The sequence below is a fragment of the Hibiscus syriacus genome, unplaced genomic scaffold (genome assembly GCF_006381635.1).
Source record: "Hibiscus syriacus cultivar Baekdansim isolate YM2019G1 unplaced genomic scaffold, ASM638163v2 tig00110020_pilon, whole genome shotgun sequence".
NCBI classification, from domain to species: Eukaryota; Viridiplantae; Streptophyta; class Magnoliopsida; order Malvales; family Malvaceae; genus Hibiscus; species Hibiscus syriacus.
In genome coordinates, this window is record NW_024062568.1 from 375,408 (window position 1) to 390,758 (window position 15,351).

Here is a 15,351-nt window from a genome sequence, read left to right on the forward strand (position 1 = left end):
CATACATAACAAAATAATTCAGATAAGATAAAATAATTTATCAAATATATTTTAATAATATCCACACTACCCCCATCCAATCACCAAAATGTATAGGTTCACCTGAACCGTACACCACCTATACACCAGTAAGGCTTAACATGTGCACAAAGCAGAGGAGCCTAGGAAAACTGTAAGGTTTATCATTGCACACAGCAAAGGGACCTGAGAAACTGTAAGGCTTACCCTTGCACACAGCAAAGGGACCTGGTAAACTGTAAGGCTTATCTTCGCACACAGCAAAGGGACCTGGGAAACTATAAGGCTAACCTTCGCACATAGCAAAGGGACCTGGTAATACTTCCTTCAATTGTACCCCCAATGACAAAAATAAACATGTATGCATTGGAGTAAAAACGGTAATTAATCCATTAAATATGGAAATGTTCCATATTTAGAAATCATGTACAAAAATACTATAACTATAAACCATATAAAAATTATACGGTAAATCAGACATTAAATAAACCTTATTCCAAATACCGGATATTTCCTCATAAAATATATTATATTCTCATAATATAAACCAGTTCAGATATATAGTTTAAAACTGTATGATAACACTGTCAGGAAACACACCTGTAACAATCTGATAAATCAGATAGGGAAGCCTACTAATGGGTCTATCGATCATGCTCTGCTGCAACGCTAGATCCTACGAATTGGAAAAAATCCATATTAGAATCCTAATATAAATAATCTTAATCTTTATTTAAATAATATACGGAAACCTACGGGTAATTCTTGTAGTACGTGGTTCGGGCTGATCTAACGAACGGACAATTCCGGACCTAAGTGATCCTCGCTTAGGTGAAACACCAGTACCTTTATAAAATATTTTACTGAATCAATTTCTTAACCAAATCTCAAATAAATAATCAAAATACTAAAATACTAAGCCTTTTAAGGGTTCACATGCTCGATTCAGAGATTTCGGGTCAGAATTTGGCAAAACGGATTTCGGAATCAGATTCAGGACGTCGAAACACATAAAATATGACTTTCCGAAAATTTGAATTATTGGTCAAAATCAGAGTCAACGGGTTTGAATGACGATTTGAAGACTTTCGGGTTCGAGTTTGGTAAAACAGACCCCAAAAACGGATTCAGAACGTCAAAAATATCAAGATAGGTATTCTCGGAAAAGATTAACGGCCGTTGGTCAAAGTAGTCAACCATTTTAAGAAATTAACATTTTTTTAACATTACGTAAATAGAACCATTTTGAAATTAATTACCAAAATAGCATCTTTTCAAAATAATTACTAAAATATCACTCTTTTTAAAAATTTTACGAAATTATCACATTTTAAAAAAAAATACAAAATAGCACCCATTTTCAAATTAATTACCAGAATAGCACCATTTCCCAAATAATTACCCAACGGTCAACAGGTGGTCAACGGGTCGGGTCAACGAGTCGGGTCGGGTCGGGTCAAAACCGATCAAACATTGAAAAAACCCGATCAAACATGTCATTTTGAGCTTCCCCACGCGCAGTGGCTGCGCGTGGGATCGTTTCTGGCAGCGTAAAATTCACGGAAAAATTCCTAAAATTATTTTGAGCGATTTCGAGATACTTACAAAGCTCGGTTCAAATTTTTGAACGGCGGAGAGCTCGATTTCAACAAATCGGAAATTTTGACAGCTTCACCTCCACACGCGACGTTGCCGCCGGAGAAATGGAGGACACCAGTGGAGTCGGAACAGCACAAGGAACACGATGGTACGGGAGGTGTCGAAAACGGAGCAACGATCGACGATGAATTTAGGATTTTTTAGGTGGTTGTGCTAAAAAACGTCGAGGCTTTGACTTGAAATTCACGGCGTTTGGCAACGTTTCACCTCAATTAATTTAAGGGAATTGTTCCTGACTCGATAACGAACACGATGGTGGTTTCAAAACGACGATCGAAATTCAGACGACGACGTGATCGTTGTCGGAAGTTGATACCAAACCTCACCAACTTTTTTTGGGTAAATTAGGGCTTGGTCCCTGAATTTTCTTTAATTCTAAAACAAGCTACAAGTTTTAAAATCTTTCAATTTAGTCCTCAAAATTTATCAATTTTCACAATTAAAAACTCAAATTTAAATTAAATATTATTTTCAAATTTCCGGGTTGTTACAAGTTCTGAAGCCAAACCGAATGCAAACACATCATGTTTCTTCTTCTATCAAACATCCTTTGGTGAATTAACATTGGTTTTCTTGGCCATAACAATTGAGTCATATCTTGTGATTCTGATAAAATTTGATCAATTATTTCTGCAGATACTAATGCAGTTGGAAGAACAGAAAGAAGCTTTGACAGTTTGCAGATCAACGACTCCAGTGTATGAAAGTATGTTACCTTTCAACTTGAATTGTTGACAAGAAACAAATTAAAAACCTATTTTGTTGTCACTTGGCAATTTTCATCCAGTTTTTTTTTTAATCTTTTTATTCCTGTGCAAGTTTAGCAGCCAAATCTAGTGCTTTCAATTTACCTTTCTCATTCATCGCAGGAGTCTATCCAGGATATCATCCTTTTCTAGGTGGAGAAGAAAAGTATATTAAAAAGGGTAAATTAGAACTTTGTACCTAAATTACTTTGAATTTATAAAATGGTCCATAAGTAGTATTTTATCTAAAGTTCATGGGTTAAAGTAAACATTAAACCATTTACTAACATGTCACATCATCAAACTAAAGGAATACAACGTTTCAGTGACCACATCTTAATTAAAATATTATGAAAGTGACTATATATTATGTTTTTTGAATTCAGTGACAATAAATTTATAAAACTCAAACGAAAGACACTAAATATATAGTTTACCCAAATAATGATTAATTGAAAAAAACACATTTGATTAATTGAATTCAGATTTTAAAATATGGGATGTTACAATCAAAGTATGTCATTTTTCAATGTGAGAAACTCGACTTTTTACTCAAATATCACTAAAATAAAAATTAACTAAGAAAAATTCACTCGTTTTAGATTATTTTTAACATTGACACATTTTTTGCCACGTAAGATAAAGTTGTGTATCGTGGAAAGTGGTTTCTAGGAGGCTTTTTTTTTAGCAACGAAGGAATTTTATCCAAAAAATAAAGAGAAGGAATTTTGTCCAAAAAGAATAAATGTGTTTACTCATATATCACTAAAATAAAAATTAACTAAGAAAATAACACTCGTTTTGTATTATTTTTCACATTGACACATTTTTTTGCCACGTAAGATAAAAGTGCGTTTTGTGGAAAGTGGTTTTAAGAGGCATTTTTTTGTAGAAACGAAAGAATTTTATCAAAAAAATAAAGAGGGAATTTTGTCCCAAAATAAGTAAATAAATGTGTGTTTGCCCAAAAGGAATAAACGTGTGTGTTGCGTGTCAAAGACACGTACGAGCAAGAGCATGAGCTAGGTCAGGTGGTGGCGACAACACACTTGTATTAGGATTATCTTCAATCACTCAATAAATATATATTTAAAAAACATCTCATATCTAAACAATGTGAGATTGAAGAAGTTCATGGAGTTTTAAGGTTTCTGAAATCTCGCATTGTGTAATATGGAGTTTTTTTTTTCAATTGTTTGAAAACATCATTTTAAACATACCTTTATTGAGTGATTGAAGATAAAGTTAATACATGTGTGACGTCGTCACAGGTCAACACATGCTTATGCAGTTATGTGTCTTAAGTATGTATTGTGCGTGTTTATTATTTTTAGAGAAAATTAATATATATTTTTTTATATTTTTATCCCCTATTATTCCATTTCCTTCATTTTAACTCAATTTGTGCCCATAATCTACTCGTCTTAGGTTGAAATGTTAGTGTGAAAATGAATAGTTCTTTAATGACTGCGTTTTGGGTAGGGTATGTGTTGGTGACAGTTTAAGAGTATGTCACCAATGAAGGCATCAAGTGCAGATGGTTTCCCGAATTTATTTTACCGAAAGTATTGGGCAACAGGTCTTGTATTGCATAGTCCCTACTCATAAATCTCTGTAACGTCCTTCATAAAAATATTGTTAATGTGATCTTTAATAGTCTTAGGGTTATTCTTGATGATTGTATTGATATAGCGCAAGGTTTTTTTTAATAAAACGTGATTATTATAAAGTAGTATTTGTAAATATTTTTTTAATCAATTAATAATATACACACACTTTGTAAATACAATTGCTGAAACTAAATATCTCTAAAGATGACAATATTTCCTTTAATCACTGAAAAGATTTGATGATTCAACGGAGCATGCTTTTTTTCACGGGAAGAATTTTTTTTTACAACATTATCATTATATATGAAGTACTACACACGTTTTATAATGTAGTGATCAATATTATGTGATTTTTCTTTTGACTAATCTAAGAATAATATAAAATTACGTGATTCTTTTATTTTAAAATTCAAGTTGAATTTTCTGCATCATGCCACATTAACATACCAGTTGTGCCATCGTCCATCTAGCATGTCAATTGGCGCAAATACACAAACTGGACACATTAACAGATTTTTAAGGGCATAGATAGTCGATGAAAGATTCTATCGATTGAATATTAATAAAAATATTTTTGCGTATTCAAGATTTAATTGAACGTAATTTTTATAAATAAATTTAATCATTATTGTTTTAAAAATAAGGTTTTATATATGCCTTAAGTATTAATTCTACTATTGTACTTGAAAAATATTATTAAAGAATTCATAAAAATGTGATTTTAATTTTAAGTGTTTGAATTTGATTTTAAAAGTTAGGTAAATTACACAAGATTCCATTGAATTTTAGGTGATTATCATTTATACCATTTCACTTTTAATTATTTTAAATATACATTAAACTTTCGTTTTAATTTAAGTTATACCACTAGATCATTAAATTTAAACGACGTGATGTCATAGACAAAATAACATCGTTTTGGTGCGACTATTGAAGCCCAAAACAACATCATTTTAGATATTGAACTTTAGGAGTGTGTCGATTTTGTCACTGAACTTTTTACAATTCGCTTTTAGGCACTGCACTTTTTTGATCATTATTGGTAGTGAATTGTAGCCTGTTACCTGTCACCATCAATGACAAGATTGGTATCAAGACGTTCACATTTCACCCATATTTCTTCTTCTAAGATTGGTTTCCCATGAAACTCACTCATAATTGACAAAATTAAACATAAAAAGTTATAATTTTAGGGGTTTGGGGGCCTTATCAGATTTAAGGAGTTTGAGATGTTTGCTAGAAAAGTTGAATAATGAGAAACATTATTTTAAGAAGACAAACAACTTACATCAAGACTAGTCTCATGGGACAACCATCATAGGAGATTAGAGTATTAGCACGTTGAACCTTCAGATGAATTTTCATTGATTTTGAGTGGATTTGAAAATCAATTTGATGAGGCACAAGAGGAGTGAAATGTGAACATATTGATATCAATCTTTTCGCGAATAGTGATTGGTGACGGGCGACAATTGGTTGTTAACGACATCTGAAAAGGTTTTGTGCCTAAAACTGAGTATTTTACAAGTTTAGTGGCAAAATCGATACACCCTTAAAGTTTAATGTCTAAAACGAACATCCCATTGAGCATCAATAGCCGTGACAAGAGAACATCGTTTTGTCCTCATCATCATGGTGATAAAAAGATCCATCCACTTCATCTTGCTGTTAAAAATTAACAGTCCAATGGTATAATTGAAGTCGAGACCATAATTTTATGTTATAATTAGAACAATTAAAGTTCAATGATATAAATAATACACAACTTTAGTTCAATAATATTATAGAACTTACCCTAAAAGTTAAGATATCAATTCTAACACAATGTTATAAAATGAAAATAAATTAGTTTAAATAATATTTAAATTTAATAATATTATAATGCATAAAATATAAAAATTAATATTTTTAATATAATATCTAAACTATTCAAATGCCGAAAAATTTAGAGAAATATTATGGGTGAAAAAAAAGAATTAGGAAAATGCAACTGCTAGTTATTAATTTATGATCTAGATCATTTGTTATAATATAAATAGAACTCGTCATATGAGCATGATGAGTTCCATAAAATATATTAAAAAAATTAAAACTTGTCTTGTAAACTAGACGAGTTCCATGAGCCTTATTTTTCTTCAATTATATTTTATAGAACTTATCATGTCCGTGCAACAAGTTTCATGTCCATTATAACAAATGAATTAATCTTAAAATTAACTTCTAAAGCCTGTATTTTCAAAAAAAAAAAGAAATTCACATGGATTATTTCACTAAATTTGCCTTAATTCTCTTATTACCTATAAATTAGAAAAGAGAAAATAATCTCAGTGACCGAAAATGCCTTATAATATATGATTTTGACCAACTTTTTTTCGATTTGCCAAAATGACCAACAAAATTGCAATGTGATCTCTAAATCGCAACGCGATCTCCAGTATCGCAAATCAGTTTCTAGATTCGCAACGTGATTTTGACTATCGCAACGTGATAATACAAAATCGCAACGCGATTCTGACTAACGCAACGCGATTCTGACTATCGCAACGCGATTCTGACTATCGCAACACTGAATTTCAAATTCGCAACAGGTTTTAGTTTTGCAACACAAATGTTTTGGGTATATAACTACGCAGCTGCAGTAACTCATAACCTAAATCCCTAAATCGTAACTCATTCCATCTCCATCTATCACTCTCTCCGGCGACATCCATTCCTATATCCAACGACATCCTTCCCCATCCGACAACAGGTTTTAGTTTCGCAGCTCGTTTGTTTAGTAAATTAATTTAAAATAATGAAATCATCTAATGTTGATCATGTTTGGATAGATTTGTGTTTTGGAGGGTCATGGGAGAATGTTCATGGTGTTTTACAATATATGCCTTTACCCATGATCTTCAACTAAAACTGTCATTAAAAAATTTAACTTATGAAACTCTAATGTTACGTGTTGCAAATAAATTGAATTTAGAGCCCCTAAGTGGATTTAGGCTATCTTATCAGATAAAGGGTAAAGTTTATTTGTTAACCGACAATGAAGATATTGAACGATTCATTGCTTACATTAGTGTTTCGCAAGATGATGTTATATTGTATGTTGTTGAACCTAGAAGTAGTGAAGTTGGGTCAGTAGCGGGTAGTAATCAACTAAGTTTTTCAACCTCAGTTTATGGTGCTCAAATTTAATGGTTCCACCACAATTTCATCACCAAGAAAATTTTGTTTCACCACATTTCCAATACCAAACACAATCTCAAAACCCACAACATTTCCCTAATCTAAATCCCAATCAACTTTCAGCACCAAATTCCGGTTTCGTATTGACCAATTAGACGATGATGAGCCAACAGAAAAAATTGTGAGTACTAGTCAGTATTCGAAATTTGATCTTGGTCAATACCCGGACTTTGATCTTGGTCAATAATCAGATTTTGATGATGCTTCAGAAGAAGAAACATACCCTACGTGTAATGATTTCGATATTGGTCAATACCCAAATTTTGATGATGAAACAGCCGCTGCCGAGGAAGATGTTGTTGATGATAATGAGGAGGAAGTTACGAATGTGAATGAACATGTTGAACATCCATTCTGTAATTCATATAACCCTGGAGAAGAAAAAGAATAAGAAGAAATCCCCGAAGAAAAGTCCCCGAAGAAAATGCCACGGGAGTATAACTGGAATATGCCAGAATTACTTCAGATACCGGAAGAAGAGTTGGTAAAGATAGCAGTTGATTGTTACACAAAAATTATTCGTATCAAGAAAGATGATTGTTTTGATATAAAGGAAGACTTGAAGATAGCTTTGTATACGAAATGTGTGGAAGATGGCTATCAACTAAAAGTTAACAAATCAAGCAAAGATCGTTTCGAAACAAGGTGTATGATTGAAAAAAACTGTACGTGACGTATGATTGCAAAGAGGATAAAAGATTGCGAAATGTTTCAAGTTAGGACTTTTATTGATAAACATACATGTTCAAGAACCCAAGTTTTCCTCACCATAGACAGGCAAACAAAAAGGTGTTGGGTGGTTTTCTGGCTGAATTAATGTTTTTGAATGGCAGGGTATATCGGGGACATGAAATTATGACTGACATGAATGCTCGTTTCAAGATTAGTATCTCATATTCTCAAGCTTGTAGAGCCAAATGTTATGCCTTGGAATTGTTGAGGGGGTCGTCAGAAGCATCGTTTGCCCAACTGCCGGCTTATTGTCACAATTTAAAGCTGAAAAATCCTGGGTCGGTAACTCATATCAAAACAGATAGAGATGGACGCTTTGAGTTGTTGTTTATCGTCATTGGTGCTGCGGTTAGTAAATCAATATAATTTTGTTGACTCATTTTTGTTAGTTACATGCATTTCACATTTAAAAGATTATATTTATTGTGTATATTATTTTGTAGATTCGTTCGTTTATTACTTGCATGCGCCCAGTTATTATAGTTGACGGAACATATTTGAAAGGTCGATACCTTGGAGTAAACTTATTAGCAGTAGTCATGGATGCTAACAATGAGATATTACCAATAGCTTACGGGGTTGGCAAATCTAAAATCTCTTATTCATGCACATGGTTTATGGGGCATATTAGGGATTGCATAGGTCCTATTAGCAATCTGACAATCATATCCGATAGGGCAAACTCAATTGACAACGCTGTTAGAAGGTGTTTCCCAGATGCTTTTCATGGACTTTGTGGTATTCATTTATATAGAAATCTAAAATCAAGGTCTGTTGGTATAAAAAATCACAAATGGACATACTGGAAGGTTGTAAAAGCTTATCGGGAAGTGGATTTTAATAAGCATATAAATTGTTTAAGACGTGTTTTGCCTTAGTGTGCTCAAACACTAGAAGATGTCGGTTTGAAAGATGGTCAAGAATGCATCAACTTGGAGCAAGATATGGTTTCATGACGTCTAATAGTGCAGAATCAATCAACGCTCTAAGTCATCATTCCCGGAAATTACCCATTACTATGTTAATGGAGTTTTTTCGAGCCTCTATTCAACAGTGGTACTACAAAAAAAGAAACCATGCATGTATTATTTATTTAAATTTACAGGAATATTGGAACATCGTATTACACCATGGACTGAAAAAAAGATAACGAAACGTGTTGTGAAGTCAACGTCATGGAGAGTTGAACCATGTTCAAACACTTTGTTTGAAGTATTGGATAATAACTTAAATGGCTTGTCGATCTAAATGCAAAGACGTGTAGTTGTATGAAATGGCAAATGTCTGGTTATCCGTGTGGCCATGTTATAAAAGTTGCTCTTCATCTAAACCAAGATGATTCAAGCGCATACGCTATGGATTGCTACACTACAGAAGTATATCGACAGACTTATACCGAGATTATCTACCCTATTCCACATTCTTCTGAGTGGGACATACCAGATGACTTACAAACAGTTTTGCCACCAGCCATGGACAGAAGGCTGCCTGGCCGACCAAAAAGTCACGATCGTATATCGTCTAAGGGTGAAGAGAAGAAGAGATCGACATGTAGTTGGTTCAAGGAAAGTGGTCATACAAGGTTGACATGTGGATCACCAGTGCCATTACAATCATATTTTCCTCTACCAAAATATGGATCTTCATCAAAAACCAAAGTTCATATGGTGTCAATAAAAAGGTAATCAAAATCGCAATCAAAATCAAAATCCCAATCACAACCGGCTTCACCTTTTGGGACTATTAACTTAGGTAATTTTTAAATGCAAACGTTGTATTATGTGTATTTTATGTGTAAACTTTTAACATTTTCATTTAGGCATGTATTAGTAACTTGAGTTTGAACATTGCTATGATCTATTCAGTTGTTATCACTTATTACACATTCATTTGAATATCGCAACGCGAATTTGACTATCGCAACGCGAATTTGACTATCATAACGCAAAAATCGCAATGCGAATTTGACTATCGCAACGCAAATTTGACTATCGCAACGGGAATTTGACTATCGCAACGTGAATTTGATTATCGCAACGAGAATTTGACTATCGCAACGAGAAAATCACAACGCGTATTAGACTATCGCAACGCGAATTGACTTTCGCGTTGCGATTTTGGCTTTCGCATTGCGATTTTGATTTTCGCATTGCGATTTTGAGTTTAGCGTTGTGAAAGTGTACCTTCAACAGGTCTTTTGCCTTTAATATGATGCAGATTGAAATCAACAAATCAACTTTTATATTTCAATCAATTAAACAAGCACAAATAAGAATTATTTACACATCAATTAAACAAATCAACTTTTACAAATCAATTAAACAAGCAAAAATAATAATAATTCTTATTTTCCTCATCAATTAAACAAATCAACTTTTAAGAATCAATTAAACAATCAAAAAAGTGTACCCCAGACAGTTGTTTATGCACCCATACATCAATTTCATGTAGCTCACTTCAAGATTAACCTGTAGAAACCAAACATTTGCTCAAACAACACTTTCTACATATCTAAAACCAACAAACATCAAATTATTGAATTCTAGGTACTTAACAACACTTGTATTTGACTTACCAATTGTTTATGGACACTTTCATAACCCGGATGCAGGTAGACAACGTCTCGCATATATCTCTCTAGCCATAAAATGCAGAAACCACAAGCCTACTGCACCTCTATCTCTATCGGTGGGAGGTAGAAACTGTATACTTCCTGTCGTCAAACGCTCCAAGCACATGCATACGAGAGGACCACAATCCCCTCTGGCTCCCTACGTTTGTTGTGGAGCGGTCTCGTCTCTGATAACTGTAACATTGAACTTCTTTGGCTTCTTGTTTCCAGAATAAGTCCAATAATTAATCGCATCCAAGAATTTAGCCAAATGAGAGCTCCATCCCTTAATAATATCTCTCAAATCAGACAATGATATGTAATTTATCATGCTGTCATATACTATTGTCTTCAGGGATGGGAGTTGAAGCTCGACAAGAAACCAATGATTATGTTCCAAAACAAGGATAAACACCTGCAATCATAAGTAATAATTCAATTGCGCACTTATTTATGAACACCTTTAAAATATTTAAAAAATAAATACTAACCTTATCGACCTTCCACCATGCAGGATAAAGTTTAGCTTGTCCATTACCCAACACATATGATTCATCTCGTTGATTCTTCAAGTGAACTACGTGAAAAGACGTCGACATAATTGTATATCGCGTATTTTTTTTATTTTTCCTCAGTTTCCTCATTATTAGAAGACGTGACACCCATGCATCAATATGTTGTTTTACAAAAAAAGACATATATTAGTGAATTATATAAATTTTAAAAAAAATTAATCAAAATGAAATATAAGAAAAATATAAGACTTACCCCCCATCGAAATAGCCATTGTCTTCAACCCCTAATAACACACCCCACCAAGACCGATCAAGAAACAAATACATATCATCGTTGAGTTTGTATATGTCAGCGTAACACCCCTGGCTCCACTCATGTAGAAAAAAATCAACTGCGGTCTTAGCCCAAAGGGTATTATCCAGAATTGTTTCTGGTAGTTTTCTCATATCCACTTCATCTGCCGGAATAGTACTGGCCGGTAACTCATACGAAAGCCAACACTCATCCATCATGTCCGGCACGTGAGAGGGTTTCTCAATAATTCGACATATTACGCCATGTGAATCGGGCTCTTGAATGGTGGGAGAAACCTCTTCAACGATGACAGGGGCCTCTTGAACGGTGGAAGGGGACTCTTGAGGATGATAGGGGCCTCTTGAACGATAGGAGAGGCCTCTTGAACGATGACAGGTGAGTCGGGCTTCTTCTTACGGAGTCTTCGCACTATTGGGGTGAACGGAGACGTAATGGCACGTGCACGCCGTCTGATGCGTGAACCCCGTCGTGCAATAAAAACCCGACGTAAAGCATCCACCTTATCGGGCCGCTAAAAATAAATTAATACATAAATCAGTAAATAAACAGACATGATATTAAACAGTGAAAACAAAGACAAATATGTTTCAAACTTGCACGGTATTCACCCAAGTCATTATTCTATCATAGTTCACAAAATACATCAGATAACATTCCAGAAGTAAGCACTTATATAAACATTTAAAAGGACAACATATAGGTTTAGTACATGTTCAAGGACAACATAAAGAGTAGTAGTTTATTATTGAAACTTAAATTTGCAACACTATGAAGTTAGTATTTGTCTTTGTCTTTTGGTTGAAGTAATGCAATCCATTCAAGTTTCAATTTACAGAAGAAGAATAGTTTCTGAAACTTAAAATCGCAACACGAAACTTAAAATCGCAACGCGAAAATGACTATCGCAACGGGATAATCGCAATGCGAAATAAAAATTGCATCGTGAAAATCGCAATACGAAAATGAAAATCACAACGCGAATTTAGTTTCACGTTGCGATTTTTATTTCGCATTGCGATTATCCCATTGTGATAGTCAAATTCGCGTTGCGATAGTCATTTTCGCGTTGCGATTTTAAGTTTCGTGTTACGACTATTCTTCTTCTGCAAATTGAAACTTGAATGGATTGCATTACTTCAACCAAAAGACAAAACAAAGACAAATACTAACTTCACAGGGTTATTTTAGAACTGTTCAGCAGTATTGGCAGCAACCGAATAAATTTATCAAGCAATCTAAGTGAAATTACGAGTAAATCAAGTTAAATATGAAAAATCTTAAACTTACCTCGTTGCGTAGAGTATGAACCTCATTTTGCAACGATACTACCATCTCACGTAGAGCGGCTACCTCACCACGTAAAGTAGATACCTCATCACGGCATGCACCATTGTCATCGCGTAAAGTACCGACCTCCTCACGCAAGGCATTGATCTCATCACGTAACTCCCTAACTCATCCCGTGGAGGTAGAGGTGGAGAACATGGAGATAAATGTTGTGGCATCTTTTCTGATCGCCTATCATGAGGTGATGGTAGAGAAGAGGCTCGATGATGTGACGGAATAGGTGATGGCTCTCGTTGTAGAGGTGTATAGTGTGGTCGATCAGGTGATGGCTCTGGGTGAGGTGATGGCTCTCGAAGTGGAGGTTGTTCATCATTCGTGCCATCAAAAAAACGCTTACTAGCTTACCACCAATCAGTGGCAAGCTCAGCCTCCGTGGGTGTCAGCCTCTGTAATGGAGTGTTGGCCTCCTAACAATATAAAAGCTCAAAAAAAGTTAAACGTGTACTAGTAATAACTTGTTTATATATAGTAGTATTTGTGTTAACTTACATCATTTATTATCGTATACCATAGTAACTCTCCTCAATCTAACATCCGCCGTTTCCTCTTCCAGAAAATAGCCCTAGGAATATCATTTGAAGTTTTAATGCATATGTCTGCATGCCGGGAAAAGCCTCAAATATCCAAATCTACAAACAATATAATACACAAACATTAGTAATTGTTAAATAATTAATTATAATTTTGGAAACATTATATAGAAATTCTTACCTTAAAGGCCCAAATAAGTCTGACAAAGTGTATTTGGAACCATCGCCACGTAAACTTTTTCGGTCATCAAAGGCAGACGACAACTTATTCCAGGTAGCTTTCCATAGATACGAACCCCACGGAAACATGTTCCATGTATTTAGGTCCTCTACCAATAATATTAGGTCCTTAGGAATAGGTTGTCTGGCCTCTCTGCCTAAAAAGTCGGCATGCAAAAGTACTAAAAGGCATACTCGGACAACATCGACGTCATCTATCCGAGTAAAACCATCTTTCTTATTAATTAATCTCGTCAAGTCGTCGACGTGTAAATTCGGCTTCTCCATTGACAGCTCAGGAAAAACCCGGGATAACCATGATGGGCGTGTAATATGACTAGTGTATCGACCTACATCATCGTGTCTGAAGTGTAGATCGTTTATACTCTCGGGTAGATCGTTAGTCATGGTCTGAAGCCACAAATGGGTCAACATAGCATCTCCACCCGGATGTTGTACTTTCAGCCATGGCCCGAAGCAAGTATCCTCAAACAATTTTCTTTGTATAGCTGAAAGCTTCGACGCAATTGTAGTGACTAAGCTTATTTTATTCCTTAAGGTCAATTGAGCCGAAAAAAAATTCTACAAAAATAATAAACATACCAAGTTAGACATACCAAAAACTAACTGTGAAGATATACCAAAAATAATAATAAACATAAAGAGTAGTAATAGTTTATTCTTCAAACTTAAATTTGCAACACTGTGAATTTCGTATTTGTCTTTGTTTTTTGGTTGAAGTAATGCAATTCATTTAAGTTTCAATTTGCAGAAGAAGAATAGTTTTGAAACTTAAAATCGCAACACGAAAATGAAAATCACAACACGAAAATGACTATCGCAACGCGAAACTAAAATCGCGTTGAGATTTTCATTTCGCGTTACGATTCTCAGTTTCAAATAGTCATTGTCTAAAATTGAAACTTGAATGAATTGCATTACTTCAACCAAAAGACAAAACAAAGACAAATACTAACTTCACAGGGTTAAAGACTAAACAATTTAGCAGTATTGACAGCAATCGAATGAATTTAATAAGCAATCTAAGTGAAATGGTTAATCTATTATTGAAATTACCAGTAAACTTATAATCAATTTCAATATGAAAAACCTAATAATAACGCAAAAATTTCAAAAAAATAATTAAAAAAACTAACCCTCGGTGGTTGATTTTCCATTTCTGACCGTGAATGATTGTGAGGGTGGCTCTGAGAGATGGAGATAGACGGATTTCGCCGGAGATGGGGACAGATGTCGTCGTAGAGAGTGAGAGATGGAGATAGGACTGAGTTGTGATTTAGGGTTTTAGGTTATGAGTTACGATTACGGGATATATTAATATTCGTGTTTAGAATTTGAAAATAAAATATGCGTTGCGATACTAATGGCACTTTGAAAATCGCATTGCGATTTTGTATTATCGCGTTGCGATTTACATATTCTCATTGCGATTTTCTAAAATCGCAACGCGAATTTGGAAAATCGCAATGCGATAGTCAAAATTGCGTTGCGAATCTGGAAACTGATTTGCGATACTGGAGATCGCGTTGCAATTTAGAGATCGCATTGCGATTTTGTTGGTCATTTTGGCAAATTGAAAAAAAGTTGGTCAAAATCGTATATTATAAGGCATTTTCGGTCACTGAGGTTATTTTCTCATTAGAAAATATCGTATATTTAAATACAATTAAATTTATATTAATATATATTATAATAACAACCATACTAATTGAGGTAAAATTAAATCAACTAAAACTGCCACTCTAGCATTGGTTGGTTGCAATTTGAAAAGTATTTCTCAACTTATACAT

The 15,351-nt window shown here is 34.2% G+C and overlaps 1 protein-coding gene across 1 annotated transcript in view; it reads left to right on the forward strand.

Annotated features, from left to right (window-relative positions):
* Positions 1 to 450: 450 nt before the first annotated feature.
* Positions 451 to 15,351, forward strand: part of LOC120213088 (protein high chlorophyll fluorescent 107-like) — a 28,346-nt gene continuing 13,445 nt past the window's right edge. The window contains 2 exon segments of the mRNA XM_039211231.1: positions 451 to 461; positions 11,195 to 11,201. The gene's annotated coding sequence lies outside the window, so the exon portion shown is untranslated.